Source organism: Capsicum annuum, chromosome 2 (assembly GCF_002878395.1).
Source record: "Capsicum annuum cultivar UCD-10X-F1 chromosome 2, UCD10Xv1.1, whole genome shotgun sequence".
NCBI lineage: Eukaryota > Viridiplantae > Streptophyta > Magnoliopsida > Solanales > Solanaceae > Capsicum > Capsicum annuum.
The window spans coordinates 12,383,498-12,398,430 of record NC_061112.1 but is presented as its reverse complement, the minus strand read 5'-3'; the positions used below and the strand labels follow the sequence as shown (position 1 = coordinate 12,398,430).

The 14,933-nt window shown below is 36.5% G+C and overlaps 1 pseudogene; it reads left to right on the top strand.

Moving 5' to 3' along the window:
* The window catches only part of LOC124896134, a 45,560-nt pseudogene extending 31,681 nt beyond the window's left edge, over positions 1-13,879 (top strand).
* Positions 13,880-14,933: the final 1,054 nt, after the last annotated feature.

Here is a 14,933-nt window from a genome sequence, read left to right as displayed (position 1 = left end):
TACTGAACTGGGTGACTGTATCCAATAGTCCTGAATCTGTAGAGCTGAACTGAGTTCTATTCTGAGACTAGAACTGAAACTGAGACTGTGGTAGGTAATTATCTGACTGATATGCCCCTTTCGGAATATATTAGGGTCTAACCTATAACCCCAGTTGGAAGGGTGTCTGTACCGTGCCACGAGTAAAGACAATTGTGAGTCAACCCTCTCTGATAGGAAACTCTTTCATCAACACTCGCTGGTAGGAAATCTCGTATGTGATATATCAACCCTAGTCTGGCACGAAGATATCTCAATCTATGCTGGCTACGTAGTTCTGTATTGCAGGGATTGCTACTAAGGGTCAAACCTTCTGCTGGCAGGAATGCCCCCATTCTTAGGTTAACTCAGTGCTGGATCCTACTCCTAACTTAATAAACACTAAACTAATTTCCTAGTTTATACTAGGCTTGACTGAACTGTTACTGATTTTACTGAGTTCTACGGACTGATGGAATACTACTGAATTCTGTTAGCTCACTTAGTTTACTGAGGTATGAAGTAAAAACTTAACTAGAAGAGACTAAAACTTAATCTATGAGTTTTCCTAAGTCCTGTAACTGACTGAGAGTACTACTGATCGTGACATGACTGAGATTATTCTGTATAGACACTGGCTCTAGGTAAACAACTAAATTGTCGGCTATAAATAACCCGAGGACTCTATAGCATGAAAAGTAAAGATTCACATGATCTTGCATAGAATCGCATAAAAAGGTACACTTTTTCATAATGCATCTATATAGGCATTTTATCAAACATCAGCATGGCATGAAAAAATATACATACTAGCATGATATAAGCTTATCATTACATTCACATGAGCAATTGATCAAACACTTGGATAGCATAATATATGCACATGACACTAAAACTACATGTGAGCATCATGATTCAATTTCAAATTCACAATTCCATGGGTTTAAATATGAATTCACATGATAAATCACACATGTCAATTAATTCTACATTAATCTTGTAATGAATCATGAAATAGAAACACAATCATAGAAATAATCATGAATACCTTTTGATTTCAAATAATGTAAAGCATGAAATCAGGCTACTTGAAGTTTAAAAGAGTTTCTTGGACTCCAAGGGTGGAAGGAACCCTTGGATGAACACTTCACATACCTTGGCTGGTTAATTCTTGAAGAACAACGACAAAATCTTGAGCCTTGGCTTTAAAATTAAATCACCTAGGGTTCTTTTTCTTGAGAAATTTGATATAAAGTGAGTGTATGTTTCTTAATGAGGGATGAATATCGTGTTTTAGGGCTGAATAAGGGTGGGAAAAAAGACCCAAATACCTGTATGGACATGGCTTTTCAATGACTAAAAACCAAACTGTCGATGTGCAGGCCGACGCGCCGCGTCATTAGCATCGACGTGATGGACAATGCCCCATATCAAGTTTGTATCAGTTCACTGGAATTTTCCACTGGGAGACGAGAAAAACTATTAATCGACGCGCTGCATTAAGATCGTATTGATACACTATTATGGGTTCCCAAACATGTGTCAAACGAGGTTCGAAAAATCCCAAAATCGTCTGGGAAAACCTACTTACATTACTAATCATGATTCAACCTAAAGATCAATACTTTAAGGTCATAAGAATCATTAAATAGAGTTGCCAACTTCCGAAGGCCAAAATACTACTAAGTCTTAATACTTAGCTAGAATTTTCTAAGTCTGGGACCCCTTAGCAAGCTTAAAAGATTGAGTTGAGCTTAGGATTTTGCAGTGTCTTACAATATCTCCTCCTTAGGAAGATTCGTTCTCTAATGAGACTGATTAAACTGTGAATACTGATAGACTGGACTTAGACATTGAACATGCACAACTGAAGCATGATTTCATGACTTAAATTATTAATATACTGAATTATCATAATGAACATGCATTTCTGATGCATGAGTACATAGCTGAACATGATTCATGAATGCATGACTAGGATTACAGATAATCTAGGCTTATATACTTGACATGCATGTCTGATACATGAGTACATGACTTAACTAATTCGTGAATTCATGATTGAGTATGCAACATTAATTGATACCAAGTTGGTAGCTATATCTAAACATAAGACTGAGTAAATTCAAAGGAAAACTATTACCTTGGGATGAGTCTGAGTTTGCGGAGAAAAGGTTAAGATGCTTGGTCTGCATGACTGCTTCTGCTTTCTAAGTATCTCCCTCAATGGACAGATTCCGCCAAAGTACTTTTACTAGAGGGACTTCTTTGTTCCTTAGTCTACGAATCTAATAATCAAGGATTTCGATAGGAGTCTCTTCACAAGAGAGGCTTTTCTGAATATCTATTCCCTCTATAAGGACTACGACTGCTGGGTCACCTATGAATTTCTTAATAAAGGAGACATGGAACACTGGATGCATTGAAGCTAAGTCTGAAGGCAACTCAAGCTCCTTAGCTACTTTTTCAAAATGGCTGAGAATTCGGTAAGGATGGAAATATCGGGGACTGAGTTTCACCTTTTTGCTAAACTTCTTCACTCCTTTTGTAGAAGAGATTTTCAAACACAAAAAATCACCAAGCTCAAACTCGAGATCCTTTAAACGTACATCTGTGTACATTTTTGTAGGCTCTAAGCTGTCTTAAACCTTTCCCTGATCAATTAAAATTTCTCTAAGGTATCAAATACCAAGGAAAGCCCTACCACTGTGGCCTTACCCACTTTAAACCAACCAATGGGAGATCTACACCTCCTCCTATAAAGCACCTCAAATGGAGCCATCTGAATGCTTGAGTTGTTATTATATGTGAATTCAATCAAAGGCAAGTGGTCATCCCAACTACCTTTAAAGTCTATCGTACACGCTCACAACATATCTTCTAAAGTCTGAATGGTCCTTTCTGCTCTACCATCTATCTGAGGATGAAAAGATGTGCTGAGGTGAACTCAGGTACCAAGACCCTTTTGGAATGACTTCTAGAAATGAGAGGTGAACTAGGTATCTCTATCTGAGATAATGAACAAGGAATACCATGCAATCTGATCAACTCTCTGATATAGAGTTTGGCATGGTCATTGGATGAAAGAGAGGTATGGAATGGTAGGAAATGAGCTAATTTAATCTTCCTATCTATAATGACCCAAACTAAATCTTGCTAGCAACAAGTACGAGGCAAACCCACCATAAAGTCCATGTTCATTTCTTCCTATTTGTAGGTAGGAATGCTGAACTCTTTCATGGACCCACTTGGCTTCTGATGCTTGATCTTAACCTGCTGACATGTTGAGCACTTAGCCACAAACTCTGCAATATCTCTCTTTATCCAACTCCACTAATAGATCTCCCAGAAATCACGGTACATCTTAGTGGCACCTGGATGAATAAAGTAGCAAGACCATGCATGTAAGAACTCGCTGTCTCAAGTCGTCTACACCTAGTACATATTACTGACCCTGACAACGCAAAACACCATGTCCCCCTTGGGAGAAGATCTTTATTTTCTTATCTCTGACTAATTCCTTCAACTTGAGTACAATGGGATCCTTATCCTTCTTATCCTTTACCTAGGAAACCAGGGATGATTCTGAACTACTCTACACCTATATACTACCTTCTGCTGAATCGACTAAGCGAACACCTAGTCGGGTAAGCTGATGAACTTTTTGAACTAACATTTTCTTACCATCTTCCACATAAGCAACACTACCTATGGACATCTTACTGAGAGCATCAATCACTATATTTACTTTACCCAAATGATACAGGATGCTCATGTCATAGTCTTTCAACAACTCCAACCACCTTCTCTGACAGAGGTTTACATCTTTTTGAGAGAACACATACTGTAGGCTCTTATGGTTAGTGAACACATCAACATACACCCCGTACAAATAATGCCTCCAAATCTTTAAGGCAAATACTACTACAACTAACTCAAGATTATGAGTAGGATAGTTCTTTTTATAGGGCTTATGCTGTCTAGAGGCATAGGCTATGACCTTACCTCTCTGTATCAAAACACACCCCAAACCAACTCTGGAGGAATCACAATATACCAAAAACCCATCTGAACCATCTGTAAGGTCAAAACTAGAGCTGTAGTGAGTCAAGTCTTCAACTCCTAAAAACTTTTTACACAAGAATCTGACCAGTGGAATTTGACTTTCTTCTGAGTCAATCTTGACAAAGCTGATGCAATAGATGAAAATCCCTCAACAAACCATCAGTAATAGCCATCTAAGACCAAGAAACTCTTGATATCTAATGGAGAGATGGGTCTAGGCTAGTTTCTCACCACTTTAATCTTTTGGGGATCAACTCTAATGCCATCACCAAAAATGATATGGCTAAGGAAGGCTACTTCCTTATCTAAAATTTGCACTTACTTAATTTTGAGAATATTTGATGGTTTCTGAGTCTATAATACTATTTCGAGATGGTCTACATAATCATCCTCACTGTGGGAGTAGACAAGAATGTCATCTATAAAGACTATAATGACCATATTAAAGTACTGCTAGAACACACAGTTCATTAAGTCCATGAAGGCTGCAGGGGCATTGGTACGACCAAAGGAAATGACTAAGAATTTGAAGTGACCATATCGAGTTTGGAAGGCTATTTTTGTGATATTATATTCTCTGACTCTGAGCAGATGATAGCCCGATCTGAGGTCTATCTTAGAGAAATAACTGGCACCCTAAAGTTGGTTAAACAAGTCATCAATTCTGGGAAGTGGATACTTGTTCTTGAAAGCAAATTTATTTTACTTACGGTAATCAATACACATTTTAGGAGAACCGTCTTTCGTACACACAAATAAAATTAGGGCACACCGTGGGGATACATTAGGTCTGATAAATCCCTTATCTAGGAGATCTTTTAACTACTTTTTAAATTCTCTGAGTTTTGGAGGTGCCATTCTGTAAGGTAGGAAAGATATGGGCTGAGTATCTGGAAGAAGGTCTATTCTGAAGTTAATTTCCTTTTTGGAAGAAACTCTGGGGAGATTTTCAGGAAACACATCTAAGAATTCACATGTTACTGACACTGATTCAAGATTAGGGGGTTCTAAACTAGAGTCCTAGACTCGAATGAGATGGTAGACACATCCCTTAAATATCATTTTTCTTGCCCTTTGGTAAGAAATAAGCTGACCCCTAAGTGCTAAAGTACTAGCCCTCCACTCATAGATAGGTTCATTCGGAAACTAAAATAGGACAATTCTATTTTTGCAGTCGACTGAGGCATAATAGGAATAAAGTTAATCCATGCCAAGAATGACATCAAAATCGATCATCTCTAATTTGACTAAGTCTGCTGAAGTGACTTTATGAGACTGAGATACTCACTAGGCTATGATAGACTTACCGATTAGGGTAGAGACTGAGAAAGTCACTGCTAGGATTTTGGGACTGACTCCAAAGTCAATAGCTAATAAGGAGTAACAAAGGACAAATAAATTCATGAGTCTAGCAAAAAATAAACATGTAAATAATAAACTTGTAACATACTAGTGACCACATCAGGAGAACTCTCCTGATCATGTTGGGACTGAAGTGCGTAGAGTCTGTATGGGCGCTGCCCACTGGTGGCACTGGATACGACACCCTACTGATTTAAGCAATCAGACTGAGCTGGGGGACGATTATGCTGATTCCAAGAACCCACCTGAGGACATTGTCTGACCCTATGGCCTAACTTGCCATATCCAAAACGCACATCACTGCCAGCTCTATAGATATCCTAGGGTTCTGGTTGGTGTCCTATTTCTTATTCCTTAGTCCTTTTTAGAGGCATATTCTATAAACGAAAGAGAAACTTAGATTAGGTAAAGAGTTTAAATGGAGGTCATGCCCACTCGTATGATATAAGTACAAAAAAAGGGAAACTTTTCCAAAAACAACTCATAGCCTCCTGTCCATAGGTGTGGCGCACTACACACCCATGCGCAAGACTCTACTAGATGCGACTTTCAAACTTCCTAGGAATCTATTAAACCGTAGGCTATGATACCAAGTTTTTAATGCCTTGAGTCTGTACCCCAGACGCTACACAATGCTCATAATCCCGAAGTACCACAAGCTAACCCATGAGTGGTACCTACTAGAATAACTAAATAGTAATACTGCAAATATGCAGAAATTAGGTGAAAACTTACCATAACGTTCAATACTAAAATAAAACTGAATACGGTATATCAATACAAAAACCAAAACATCTATCTAAAAATACTCTAGTCTAGAAAGCCTTTATTGTCTGAATCATGGAGTTTAGGGAAAAAGCCCTAAACTAACTTCAGCTACTAAAAACTGTATAGATAAACCAAAATACTGAAGTAAATAATCATGCCCTTAAATTATGTGGACTCACCACTAACTCTGACTGCTGAAGATATGAACTGCTATGGGTGTTTGAGATCCCACGCATTTGAACCTATGATATAAAAGATCATAGCACAAGAGAAAAGTATTCATCAGTATTTTGAATATACTGGTATGCTAAGTGAGGTAGTCTAAAATACAAAAGTACATATGCATGAAAGACACTGACTTAATGATATGAATATAACTGAATGGGAATACATGCATAAATACGTATACTATAATCTGAGATCATGATAATACTAGATACTGAGTTTTGAATTACTAATTTATTGATATCTGAGTTTACTGATACCATATAGCTGATAATTGAAAGACTGTATCTAACAGTCTTGATCTTGTAAAACTATAATGAGTTTTGTACTAAACTAAGTTACTGTATCTGACAGTCCTAAATCTGTAGAACTAAACTGAGTTCTATTTTGAGTCTGGAACTGAAATTGAGACTGTAGGAGGTAATCATCTTACCAACATGTCCCTTTCTGAATAGATTATAGTCTAACCTATAATCCCAGTTGGAAGAGTGTCAATATGATGCCATGGGTAAAGACAACTATGAGTTAACCCTATTTGATAGAAAGCTCTTTCATTAACCCTTGCTGGCAGGAAAACTCATATAAAAAGTATCCACCCTAGAGTGGCAACAAGATATCTCAACCTACGTTGGCTACATAGTTCTATGACGTAGGGATTATTACTAAGGGTCAAACCTTCTACTGGCAGGAATGCCCTCATCCCTAGGTTAACTCGGTGTTGAACTCTACTCCTAACTAAATAGACATTGAACTAATTTGCTAGTTCATACTAGGCTTGACTGAACTATTACTGATTTTACTGAGTTCCACTGACTAATGGAATACTATCGAATTCTATTAGCTGACTGAGTTTACTGAGGTCTGAACTGAATACTTAACTAGATAGGACTAATACTAAATCTACTAAGTTTTCCTAAGTCCTGTAACTGACTGACAGTACTACTGATCGTGAGATTAATGAGATTATTCTATACTGATATTGGCTCTAGGTAAACCCCTAAATTTTCGGGTATAAATATCCCCAGGACTCGATAGCATAAATAGTAAATCTTTACATGATCTTGCATAGCATCGCATAAAAATGCACAATTGTTCATATTGCATCTATAGAGGCATTTTATCAAACACTTGCATGGCATGAAATAGTATACATACTAGCATGATATAGGCTTATAATTACATTCACATGACCAATTCATCAAACACTTGGACAGCTTAATCTATGCACATGACACTAAAATAATATGTGAGCATCATGATTCAATTTTAAATTCACAATTCCATGGGTTTCAACATGAATTCACATGATAAATCACACATGTCAATTAATTCTATATCATTCTTGTAATACATCATGAAATAGAAATCCAAATATAGCAATAATCATGAATACACTTTGATTTCAAATCATGGAAATCATGAAATCAAGATACTTGAAGTTTAAAAGAGTTTCTTGGACTCCAAGGGTGGAGGGAACCCTTGGATGAATACTTCACATACCTTGGCTGTTTAATTCTTGAAGAACAATGGAAAAATCTTGAGCCTTGGCTTTGAAATTAAATCACCTAGGGTTCTTATTTTTGAAAAACTTAAGAGAAAGTGAGTGTATGTTTCTTAATGAGGGATGAATCTCATGTTTTAGGGATTAGTAAGTGTGGGGAAAAAGACCCAAATACCCCTATGGATACGGCTTTTTAATGACTAAAAACTAAACTATCGACGCACACGACGACGTGCCGCGTTGTTGGCATAGATATGATGGCCAATGCACCGCGTTGAGTCCACGTTGGTTCATTGGAATTTGCCACTGGGAGCCAATGAAAAATATTAATCGACATGATGGACAATGCGTTGCATCGAGATCGCATGGATATATTATTTTCGGTTCCCAAACATGTGTCAAACGAGGTCCAAAAAATCAAAAACTCGTCCGGGAACACCTACTGACATTCCTGATCATGATTCAACCTAAAGATTGATACTTTAAGGTCATAAGAGTTGTGAAATAGAGTTACCAACTTACGAAGGTCAAAATAATACTAAGTCTGAATACTTAGTTAGAATTTTCTAAGTTTGGGACCCCTTAGGAAGCTTAAAAGACTGTGGGGTCTTACGGTATTGATCTTTATGTCTTGATTACTCTATAAATTTGCATGCATTCATTGAGTATTGCATGTTCTAATGAGAGGTGTTGGGAAATTTGCTTAGCACATGTGCATTGAGCTACTTGTGGTTGCCATTCAAATCAAAGTTGCTATGACCTTTAAGACATAAAGTTGGACATAAATAACTATGTCTGTTGGTGAAGGGTAGAAGTTCTAAAGGAAAATCAAATGCTTTAAGTTGAGGGTGTTGATGAGTGCTGATTTTACCACTCATTCGCACTCAGTTTTAGTGCACATTACCCTATCTCAAATGAGTAGATGAGACATAATTGTTATTTAATGCACTAATATCCACTCTTTGTAGGTATAGGATTTGAAAATACAAAGAAATGTGGATTAGAGATTGAAATGATCAAAAGGGAGCAGAAAAAGTGCAGCTGAATACCTATAGTGAAATAGCCTCAATTACCGTAGTCCATTGGCCGCGATCGTGGTCAGTCAAGATGGGAAATCAACTACGACTGCGAAAGTCAATTATGGTGGCGTATCCAGGGTCATAGCTAGACTTGCACGATCACAGCTTGGCAGAAATGCTTATCCCAAGGGAAAAACTTTAATTGCACGTGCTGATCCAAATTTGAACAAAAAGACTCATGCCCTTATTTGATAGGGCATTCATTCTATCACATTCCATGTTCCCTATTATTTCTCTAGTTTAGCTTATGGATTTTTAGACTCTATTCTTGGAGAAGAAAATATTGTGTAAATTTTTGGCTGAAGAATACATTGTAGACTTTCTAAGTGGAAGATTTGCTCACATCCATTGATAATATTGTAGGAGAGCCAATTTTGAAGTAACATTTGCTTAGATCTTCTAAAACTTTAATTCAGTGAAGATTCTGGGTATATCTGTGCGTGTTGATCTTATGTGTAGCTAAATCACCCTCTTGGGGTTATATGTGAATAGGGGTTAAAGTATGTGTGGGTTGTGATTGTTAGAATCTATTTTGTAGTTCATATTTAGGGGTTCTATTATTGCTATACAATTTTTGTTGGCATTTGATGGGTGAAAGCTCCAAATACCCATATGTATTTGATGAGAGAAATCTCCAAGCTCTAGAAAGTTCAATGCCATCTTCGACGGAAGGGTTTTGGCAAACTTTAGGAATCAATATCATTATCAAAAAAGGGATATGGGGAAAAAGCAATGATAGACAATTATATGTGTAGTTTACTAAATTTTCAATATCTTAGACATAAGGGTGAATGTAAGGTTAACTATGCCATGGGTGTCATCCTAGAAATAGGGATACCTTGATTGAGGTTGTGGTTGCTAATTGTTGAACATACATATTAGGTATTCGAAAGAATCAATGAGTGAAAGTTTGGTGTTTTATTGAAAGGCTAACATCCAAACCTATAACCAAGCCTACTTATATTTGAATTATTGAAGTGATGTTGATCAGTAGCTCCCACATGTCACTCCCTTAGTAATGCCTAATCTTAAGATCAATGCATACTTGTTAAAACTCCAATTATTCATAGCCCCAAATTTATACTGGAAAATTCCTAAAAGGAATATTAGTGTATGAACTCACCTCCTATATTTTACCTTTTCTGTAACATGTGTTTGAATTTAACTTTTATCCATCATTTTGAATTAATCTTATTGACACTTACGTTGTTCCTTGTAGATTTGACCCTGACTCCAAAGTTGGGTAAATATATCAATGACGACTGCCTTGCACTTAATTGACGTGTAAGTTGAGTATTATCAGTCAGGTTTGAAGTCTAGAGTGAGGTCGAGGTCAAGGGTTGGGTTAGCATTAGGGTCGGGTTTAGAGCTAGGGGCAAAGGTTAGTATGTTTAAGTGGGGCAAGTGATCCTCTAGATTGATTATTGGATCTTGGAATATAGGTACTACCAAAGGTAAGTCAATTATGCTTGTGAAGATTTTAGGAGAAGGAGGATTAGTATATCCTATGTCATGGACAACAAATGGATAGGTTCTAAGTCAAAAAAGTCGACAGGTATAAGATGTGGTACTTTGGTAGCATAAGTCATAGGAATGAGGTAGGTTCATATTTGATGAAAATCTTAGAGGGAATGTAATGGATGATAAGAGGGTCCACTATAGCTTAATATTGATTAAGTTGGTCATTTAGGGCCAAAGTTGGACGTTATTAGTTCGGAGGCCCTACTGAAGTACTTGGATTAGGGGAAGAAAAGAGACATTAGGGATGCACCGGATGAGGTAGTGGAAGGCGTTCCGATCAATTAGATACTCTTAATAAGAGTTGATTTCAATTGGCATATTGGGTCTTTATCTAGAGGCTATGATGATGTGCAACGAGGTTTAATTTTTGGGGTAAGGAATAAAGGAGGTACTTTACTTTTTGATTATTTTGGGTAAGTAATAAAGGATGATCTTCAATTTTGGATTTTTCTAGGGCCTTAGGGTTGTTGGTAACGAATTTGAGATTCCCAAAGGAGGAGGATCACCTGATTGTCTTTTATAGATCGGTGACCACGACCCTGGTAGAATTTTTACCATTAGAAAGGGTGATAAAGTTCTTTATAATGACTGTAAGGTTTTATCTAGCAAGAACCTTTCAACTTAACATAAGCTTCTGGTGATGGACATCGATATCAAGATGGGTAAAAAGAGAAGGAGTATGGGGGATCAAACTAGGATTAAGTGGGGTAGATTGACTTTGAACATTTCTTTTGATATAGGTGAAAAGTTGTCAAATATGGGGGCTTGCAACAGTAGCAATATGTTAATAGTACGTAGGAGATGACTTTCATTTTTACACAGGACACAACTAGAGATGTTTTGGGTGTCTCGGGAGGATGATCTGAATTGCATTATGGGGATTTTTGGTTGATCAAAAAAGTTTAAAGGAAGGTGGATACTAAGAAGGTGGCTTATAAAAAGTTGGTTAAGAGAAATAATGATAGGGTGAAGTAGCGAGGAGTATAAGTTATCTTAGAAGAGGCTATGTTAGCGGTTATTACAACTAAGACAGTAAATTTTGAGATTTTTTATACGACTTTAGAGGAGAAAGGTGGGGATGTGAAATAGTATAGGCTTACCACGTAAAGAAAGTGGAGGTCCCATTAGATTGACCAAATGAAGTACATCAAGGGGGAGGATGCCCCTATTAGGAAGAGTTGGAAGTATTATTTCCATAAGCTTTTGATCGACAAAGGGGCAAAGGTTTTATGCCAAGGGAATTAGATCACTTTGAGTAGTGTCATAATTATTGTTATTGTAGGCATAATAAGGTTGAAGAGGCTATAGGTTCTTTTCATAGGATGCGTAGGGGTAGGTCAACTAGGATAAATAAGGTTTTGATGGATTTTTTGAAGAGCAGGGGTGAGGCAAGTATACAGTAGATGAAAAGGTTATTTCATGTCATTCATAGAATGTAAACGAAGCCTAAAGCTTGGAGGTGGAGGATGATAATTATTTTTTATAAGAACAAGAGGGATATCCTGTGCTACAATAATTATATAGGAATGAAGTTGTTGAGTTACAGTATGATGGTTTGGAAAAAAGTGGTAGAGTTGAGGATTAGAAGGATCATGATTATTTTTGCGATTCAATTTAGTTTTATGATTGGTAGCTTGACTAATGAGGATATTCACCTCATGAGGAGATTAGTGAAGAAGTATAAGGAGACAGAGATTATGATGTCTGGTTTCTTTAATCATGTAGTAGTGTTCTATCCCTTTTTGTTTTTTTGAATGATTTTTGTTTGTTTGTCTTCTATATTTTTAGTTTTCCTGTGCTAGGGGTCTACTGGAAACAACCACTGTACTTCATTAGAGGGAGTGGTATGGACTGCGTACACTTTACCCTCCCCAGTCAGTATATTGTTGGAACACACTTGGTATGCTATTGTAAATGTCTATAATACCTTAAAAGTATGAACTTATAAAACATAAAGTGGAATTACTAAAATACCGTCAAAATAAAGCACCCAATTAAGTAAAAACTAATTAACAGTCATCCGTCTTTAAAAATTAAATTACTATAATACATTAGAGATACATAAATAAAAACCTCTTTGACAAGACCCTTATTTCAAATGACCTATTGTCAACTACGAATCAAGAAAACCAAATGCTATGTCATATGAAGGGTTGGTTAAAAATCAAATGACTAATAACAATCCCCTTGCCATGTACTCATCTACTTTCTTAACCTTTTTCGATCTTGAAATGCTGAATAAATACTAAACTAGAACTTGGAATTTTGGGTGGCAGACTAAGCAAAGGCTTGGCTATATATCAAGTAGTGACAAAAATATACAGAGTGTTTAGTCAAGAAGAGGGGATTAAAGAGGTATGTGGCCCGTATATTAAATTTTGCAATTTTATCGTGGAACAAAGTCAAATTGTGAAAGGACTATTAATCAATAATTGATTGGCCTACTAAAGATATCATATCACAAGAAAATAATTGCATTGTACTCTTTTTTTAAGGGACAAAACTGAATCATGGGAGTACACAATGGATTAGATCATACAGACCAGTTACAATTTTTAAACAATGAACAACATAGTTGTCGAATAAATTTTGGTGTAAAATCTAACTAAACTAATGCATACATTTCTTGGTGTTTAGTTGGGGAGCTGCAAAGGAAGGTTCATTGTTTAATAAGTAAAATCCTAGTCAAGGATTTCCTTTGTCTTATAATGTTGGAGTTTGGGCTTTAGTGGGCTTGTTTCCTATGATGGATTCTTTAAAGTGTGTTAACCGAAGTGAGCAGTGGGGTTGGGGAAGTGGGAAGGGATTGTTTTCATGTCTACTACTTCAGATTCAATTGTACAATTAGTGGGATAAATGTTATGTTGTTGGATCTACTGGTAGACAAGAAAAAGTGAAATTTGAATTCCATGATACATTTAAGTATAAACAACAAACTGACCTCAAATCAGTTGTCTAAATGGGTTACCCTCATAGGATTAAAGTCTACTTCAACAATGTGAAAGGCAGGATTCATGAAATAATAGTGCCAAACATGAACTCATTTGGCAAAGTAGAAGTCTGTGGGGTTATTTCCGAGTACCCCAGTGACAACACACAAATTTTCGTAGATATGTTGGATATAGTCTATAAGAGGATTACCATCCAAGGATTCCTAGTAGCTAACCTTATCAAAATGTCTATAGATTTTCCATCGTAAATAGTTGAGTACCTCTAAGCTGGAAAACATAAGACCATTGGAGATTTATCACAAGATGTTGAAAGCATTCCCTCTGCTTCTATTGAATTGTTCAATGGTGATAGCATTGTCAAAAATATTGTTAGAGTTTTAGATGAGTGAAAATCATGATTGTTGGCATGTTTCTTCATGAATGGAGACACAATATCTCATATGTACTTTCTTCAAGTTGAAATCCATTTAAAAATTTCATCTTGTACATCAAATTAATCTTAAGTTTATCAAAATATTTTTACAATTATTTATTTAGTTTGATATTCTTGTCCCTTTGATTGTCACATATCCTCATGAATCTGCTATACACTAAAAAAAATTTGTTTACCAAATTTTATATTATCCTGTGGTTAATGATACTTGATGTAACGATGAAGTGTTCACAATAACCTGCAAACATAAGGATTACAAGACTAAAATAATGGGCTATAATTTTTATCATATGTGAATGATTCAGCACGAGGATTTTTGAGAAATCAGAAAAATGTTAGAGTACTAGATGTCTCCTACATGACCAATATTACAGAAGTAAAATATTATTTTCACATATTCATTCTAAAGGTATAAGGTCAAGTTATATGCCACTAAGAAAATGGGTTCTCATGGTCAACGGGTTGACACGACCAGAACCGGGACCTTGTCGTAATGGGCATCCCAAGTCCACCTAGGTGGGGACCACCTCTATTAGCCAACCCAACTGCCAAATGCATGCGCTTATTCAGACGAATTCCAACATATAACAAGATAGAGTATTTGTACCAATCCAGAGTCTTGGATAGGTCTACAACCATGACCAACCTAAGTGAGTCCAACCTTCTAATACCCAACTAATAACCAATACCAAAACCAAAAAAATAACCAAGTATGAGTCCATAAAATATAAGGATGGAACAATCATAAATGCATTCCAATGGTATTATCCCTAGACAATGCCTATACTAAGGCTGGCACCAATACCGAAACCACCCATTCCAACCCATAGTAGTTCCACAAAGACTCTATCCTAAAGTAAAGAAATATTCGATTGGGACATGCCCCTACCATAGCCAAAATCAATGTCTATATAATAACTAAAGTATGTGAAAACATCCATGACATGAAATAGAGTCTTCCAGAATATGCAAGCCCACCACTTCAATCCAATCGAGCTAATCCCAAATCC